The 6,910-nt window shown below is 36.3% G+C and overlaps 1 long non-coding RNA gene across 1 annotated transcript; it reads left to right on the forward strand.

Moving 5' to 3' along the window:
* The first annotated feature begins 816 nt into the window (after positions 1-816).
* On the forward strand, positions 817-6,067 carry LOC107317372 (uncharacterized). Its single transcript, XR_001556838.3, has 3 exons — positions 817-915; positions 3,629-3,773; positions 5,371-6,067. It is a non-coding gene; the product is annotated as an uncharacterized LOC107317372 (long non-coding RNA).
* Positions 6,068-6,910: the final 843 nt, after the last annotated feature.

A 6,910-nucleotide genomic window follows, 5' to 3' on the forward strand; every position in this document is an offset into this window, starting at 1 on the left:
TAAGAAATAAAGGAAGAAGTATGTCCTGACCAAACTTAAAATTTCCAGAACATAATGAAATGGATGGAGAGAAAGAAGGCTCAGCAGTCAATTTAGGTGATCTAGTACTTCTGTGAAAACAAATTCATTGCTTTCTATGTGTTTTTTTTTAATTGATTTTTTATTAGTTTTTAAGCAAAGCTGCTGTTTTTAATGAAATGCAATGCAGTGCTCGTGCTTATAAAAAAACCTATATACAATTATTATTATTATTATTATTATTATTATTATTATTATTATTATTATTATTATTATTATTATTATTATTATTATTATTATTTTGGATGAAGGGGCATAAAAATAGTATTTGATTGGTGTTGGATTCACTATTTCCTGAAACTCAGTTTATTAATCAGGAAATAATTCACCCAGCACTCATTCCTATCAAGAGACATTTGTATCATGTCTTAGTTGGTGCTATAAAATCAATTGGTTCTCATCAAGTGATAATGAACAAAACAGTGATAATGAACATGTGCTTGAAATAACATGCAGTGATAATTGCATTGGCCTCAGCCTCTAGCTGTATTCTGGACACCAAGGCCAGTAGTGTGATCAGAAAACATGCTTCAAAGAAAAATACAGGCAAACCAGGTAGAAGAAAAATTAAAGTTGTGGCATAAATATTAATTAGTGGCTGTTTGAAACCAACAAGTCATCTTCAACATGAACTGCACAGCTGAAGTACTGAATAGCTGTTAGTACCTAAATAGACAGGCAGCTCTCTGCAGTGCCAGGTGTTCTGGGGCTAAGCTGATGCTTAAGTAGTGGCTGACATGTGAGGTGGGGAGAGTTGGAAGAGGCTGCTCTTGGCTGCAGGAAGTTTCAGCAGGCCTCACAGGTTTGGAAGTGAGAAGGGAAGTCATCTGAAAACAGGTATGTTTATGAGGTTTCTTGTGTTTCTTCACTCTTCCAAGTGGGAAACGCTATAAAAACAGTCCTCAGACCATGGCCTTTTAGTTTGCCTGGGTTACACTGAGTGAAGAATTGTCTTGAACATTAACTATACATCATGTAGTTAATATAATATATATATATATGGTATACATTAACAGTGTATGTACATACATGTAGCAAAACTTTTAAAATACATTTTTTGTTAATACATAATTAAATAATACATAATTTAAAATACATTTTGTTAATACATAAAGACTAACGTGCAACAAAAATGTAAAATTAGTGAGATGTGGTATCGCTTTTGTGAAACTAATGTGTCATGTTTGATAGAAGCGGCTACAATTCTTAATGTGTTCTAAAGGTGTTTGTCAAAGATTTTGATGAAATTTTACTCTTCCTGTGCTTGATCCTTAAAAGCCATAGTTCAAAAAAGTGTGCTGACAAAATGAATGTCGTGAATAAGGTGTGATTGTGAAGTGGTAGATATTTTTCTATGGTGGCATAGGGCTTATGAAAGTCTGGTTAAGGGATAAGGTAAAAAATTTGAGTTGAATATCTGACTGCAACTTCATGTGTTCCACTTAAAAATCTGCAGGTAATGTATTTATGTAAACTGAAAACAGAGTTCTAATATTTATTTATTTATTTATTTATTGCTATCTTCAAACCTGTTCTAAAATTTCTTTTTCAAATCACAAGGAAAAGTTGTGTATTTTTTGCTGTTCACAGGGCTGTGTATTAAATCTATAAAATACATTGTAGCTTTAAGTTTCATTTTAAATGCTATTATGGTTTGAAACATCAACAGATAAGCTGATTTTTCACCTTGAAAATGAATGTTTACCTCATTGAAATTAGTGGTCAAATCCACCAAAAGCGTTCCATCTATGAGCCTTTTTTAATCTTCATTTTCTGGCACAAATTTTCCTTTCAATTCTGTTGATTATTTGAAACATTTTTAACATTCTTACCCTGATTTAGACACCTTACTTCAGAAAAGTAAATGAGGTCCATGATGTTCCCATAATCAACATCCCTGTTTAAGGGAAATCCTGGAATTGGGATAACTCAGTCTTTTGGGTTTAATTAAATTCACAGCTTTGGTGATGATTCTTAATGTTTTTGCACATAAATTATCTTGGTGTACAATGCAGTGATATTTCATCAAATATGAGTTTCTGGTAGCAATTACATCATCTGTTAATTTTGTAAGACTAATCTAGGTGCCATTGGTAGCTACGCTAGATATGTTGACAAACATTAAAGAAAATTACTTTCATGTAACTTTTACTACTTCATATAAATCAAGAAATTGGTGTCATTTAATGGCACCATATAGGCCATTTTTTTGGGGCTGCTATTTTCATTATCAACATCTCTAACAAAAATGTCAAGCTGATCCATATCTTTAACATTAGTACTTTTATTGCCAAATCATGAAACTTGAAACTTGCAGCTTTTGTTTCCAAGTTTCTCTCAATAGATTTTCTTGTTTCTTCAGTTCATGTGGCTATATTCTGGTGCAACAAACTGATTTTTGAAAAATCTATTTATTGTGGCAAATAATGTCTACCACACTTTCCATGCATTGCTTAATAAACTCATCATCAGTAAACAATTTTGATTTGCTTACAGGCAGATTTGCTACTACAGAACTAGCTTTTATCTGTTTAAGTTGTAACTTAAAAAACAAAAACAAAAGAAAACAAAAGAAAAACAAACATGAAAGTTGTAGAGGTAACAGACTTTCTTCAGGTCCACTATTTTGTCTTTAGAAAACATTGCTTCGTATGTATCAAACTTGGCCATGTGTTTTTGCAGCGTCTTCTCAAATTATAATCTTTGAAAATTCACTGAATGTCCTTACAAATCACACATAGTGTCATATTTATCTTGACAAAAAAGTGTTCATCTGTCCATTTTTTGTTGGATGCTCTTCCTTCAACCCCAATTTCGCTTTTTTTTCTGGCTTTCTTTCCTTTTGAAATGACATTAATTAGGTTGAAATACTATCAGTAATCACTGTGTTTTACTCACCAAGTGATACAAGTGCCCATAATGTATAATACATGCAATTTTCAATTAAACTGATTGTAGAAAAGGAACAAGAGGTGGAGCCAGCTCTGCATCACATGCTCACCTTGTCCTAGTTTCAGCTGAGGCTGTGCCAATTGCGCACTGATGATTTGGCTGTTGGTGAATGATGGGTGCAAGCCTGGGGCTGGGCCAATTTGCTTGGAGGACCACTATGACAGCACGGGGCAGGCAAGCTGTCCTGAGCTGTGTGTTGGACATGCCTGCTTTAGACTGATTATCTGTGCTTTCAGGCCAGAAGCCAAAATCACAGAGGCATATGCACGAGTTACCAGAAGTTTCTGTAACCTTAACAGAGGTTCAACACAAGTTCAATACTAAAAATACAGGCACTATCAGTGGGGGGTTATTATTCTCTATACAAATGGTTTTCCTTCTCCTATGGAGAGATTATTCACTGTTGCATTACTTTTACATTCATGCAACTGCACTAATTGGAAGTCGATTACTCGTGCTTAATAGGTGAACAAATGTCAGCATGCTCAAGCTTTTAGTCTCTTAGTTTTGTAAGGATTTATTGGCAGTAGGCCCAAACTTTACAGACCCTCCCCAGTTCAAGACCCCATTCAACTCAGTCTGTAGCTTTCTCCAACAGGACCCTGTCCAGCAGCTTATCAAGGATGCATATGTGGTGGAAAGTTTTACCTCGCCTTGAAGTTTGCAGCTTTATTAGAAAGTCCTACACTGGGACAACCTGCAAAATGTAGCCTTTCCTCAGAACTGCTTTGTCAAGTGCTAAGGTGAATGTCTGTTTTTATTTTGCTCATTTACAGTGATAAAGTAAGAGGTATGTTAAAATGTTAAAATATAGCACTACTTGTGTATGTGAACTTCTAGATCAGGGCCTGAACCAGTGATTGAGCACCTGGTGAAGGGGTGTATCCAGACATGGGAGCACAGGTGGAAGCACTTCACATGTGTAACTGGAATGGGTGGACCCCTCCCAAACCTCATTTAAGGGCAGGCAGCCACAAGAGAAGCATATCTACTTGCAAATTACTTTCTTTAGAGTGCTAGGTGAGCCCTGATCCTTGGAAGGGGGTGAGCAATTCCTTCTTTATCGCTAGTGTCTGACTGCTACCTTATTTGGGTTTAAAGTAATTGTGTTTGCTGCTGCTTATCTCTGCAACTTGAAAACTTTAGATTTTGAAGATTCCCTTGCTCTTAGGTTTTCTACGGTTGTTTTATTGTTATTGTTGATGTTGCTTGCAGTATTTAAATCTGTTATCATCAAAATAGAATAATGGCTGTTCTATTGTTTTGGAAAACAAGTAGTGTGATGTGCTTTCAGCTTCGCCTCTTCTGAGAGGTTGCAGTAACAATTTCAAAGGATATGGAAACTGCATAAAACATTCTGAGCTTAAGCACTCATTACAACTGTTCATTATGCTGAACAAAGGATCTGAAAACTGCCCTTGCTTTGGCAGTCAATTCCAGGTAATTAATTTCTGTGTCCAAACAAGATGCACAGATGTGCTGACATAATGTTCGCTGTTTCCAAACCTTTTCAGATATTACTGTTATTATTAGTCGTGCATGCTTAGTGCTCATTCCTAGGAAAGATTAAGAACCTCATGCTGCTTTGTTATAAATTCAAGGTAACAATAGTATAATCGTGGTAGCTGTATTGTGAAGAATTTGTATGAAAGAAGTTAGGTTTCATAGCTCATAATTTGTTAGCTCAGCTCACTTTATATCATTTTGCAAAACTGAACTGACTGTGAAACTTTTAGATGCATTCTTGACATGTAATCCTACTAGAAGTGACTTGCATCGTTTTGTAAATGTGTTGGTTTTTTTTTGTTGTTGTTGTTTTGTTTTGTTTTTCTTCTTAGGGGTTGTTGTTGTTAAAATTGGCTGTGTTCTCTGGTCTAAACTGTGCAGATCCCAACAGTTTAGATTTTGTGAATTTCTATCTGATCATGTCAGCCTAATGAACCAACCAGGCATCAGCTTTGACAGGCTTCCTGACATTGTACAAGATGGAAATAAAAGGCTCAGGGCAAAACTATGACCCCATACAAGTCAATGGTGAAGCTCCACTTGGCTTTAACGGGTCCAGGATTTCATCTGTGGCTCTCTGCATCATCTTTCACTCCCAGAAACAAACAGTACACAGAGTCTAGTGGGGACTATACATTTTTCCAGTATATAACGAGGTATTAACTGAGTGGAGTTGGAGCTTTTGGATCTCAGTGGAGAAGTGTGTTTTTAGAAGTGGGTGAATGAAGAAAAGATAAACACATAGCTGACTGCAAGGAAAAGCCACTCCTGGATATACCAGGGGAAAGTGAGAAATTGCTTATGTTGCATGTTTGTGTTTTGTTTTTTTCCCAGCTTCCTGAAGTTGCTTGACAGCCTACTGGGAAAGATGCAGCAGTATTCACTGGAAAAACACAGAAAAATGATGGGAATACTTCTCAATCATTTTAATGAAACTCCTACATGTGCTATTCATAAAATGGCATAACTTTAGGAATTTATAGAGGTCTTTATCAAACACTTTCCTCTTTGGCCAGCAATAGTTGTGTCATTCCAGGATAATCTATTTTAATTATGGGAAGTTTAAGGGCAAAGATAGGTTAGTAGCTTGTTTTATTTTACAGAGTGTGTGTATTGCTATGTCATAAAATACTCCCTTGTAGTCCATTACTCTGTTGAGTATGCATAACATACTCATATGACAGCATGAAATAGATTTTTTTCTTGGTCTGCTTTCACCTCCTTTGCCCTGAAGCTCCCCCTGAATCAGCACCAGACCCTACTAACTAAAGTTATCCTCCTCCACTTAGCATTGCTCTATTTGCTTTCACAGGGTTGATTTTTGAGAAAGTACAAGTGAAGGTTGCCTCTCTTACCCCGAGTTTTTTTTGTTTTTTTATTTTTCTTTGTTCACTGTGGCCAAATGGTGGGATAGCACCTTGTGGTGGGTGACAGTGAAAGAACAAACTTTAGATGAAGATTAAATGTGCAACTCTTGCTGAGGACTTAGCTCTTTACTAGATTTTATGTAGACACCGAGGTCCTTTACTCGTATTTTATTCAGTTAATGTTCCCTGAATGAGAAAGGACTGTGTCCAACATTTAGGAGCTGTCTCTATAATAAGGTATGTAATTCAGTTCTGTTTTTTTTTTTAATATTGATTTTTCAAAATTAATCTAAATGAAAGAAAATAAGTAGAACAGTATCCTTGCCTCTTGATAACTAATCAGTGGAGAATTCTCATGGAGGAGTTTCTCCTTCTACTGCAATATAGGAATGTATGAATGGAGCAGGGCAAGCTGAAGGAGCTGGACCTATGTACTTAACATCTCTATCTTTCTCCCAGGAAAGAAGTATTCTGATGTGTGTGATGCCAGTGAAACGTTGCAGGCAGCGGGTGTAGAGAGGCAGCTAATCAAATAATTGTGGAGAGAGGTCTCCTTTTTGCCTGGCCACTCTGCTGCCACTCAGCCTAACCTTTGCAGGCATACCTTTGACTCTCCATTGGAAGCTTTCATTCAGCCCTCCATTCAAACCCATCTCTGCCTCATTCAATCAAATAAACACTCCTTGTGAATAAAAGACATACAAAAGAATACATGTGCAAGTAGTTCTATACTGAGCTGGTAGTCTCAGTCTTGCTTTAGCTACCTGGTGGAGGGACAAATAAGAAATCAAATAAAACTCTTGGCAAATCTTCTAGGAGATGAGATTTGGTATTTCTTACTACAGTTTCCTTTATCTTTCTTATAGTGACTCCTTGTTGGCTTTAAATCAGTGGAATTTAACCTCTTAATAGAACTGAAGATGATGGGTAAGTCTTAAATGTACCCATGAAAATTAACTGTGACTTCAGCCGAATCTGGCAGGACAAGTAGCATCAGAATATGGCCC

The sequence above is a fragment of the Coturnix japonica genome, chromosome 11, assembly GCF_054131305.1.
Source record: "Coturnix japonica strain WE chromosome 11, WE-NBRP24, whole genome shotgun sequence".
NCBI classification, from domain to species: domain Eukaryota; kingdom Metazoa; phylum Chordata; class Aves; order Galliformes; family Phasianidae; genus Coturnix; species Coturnix japonica.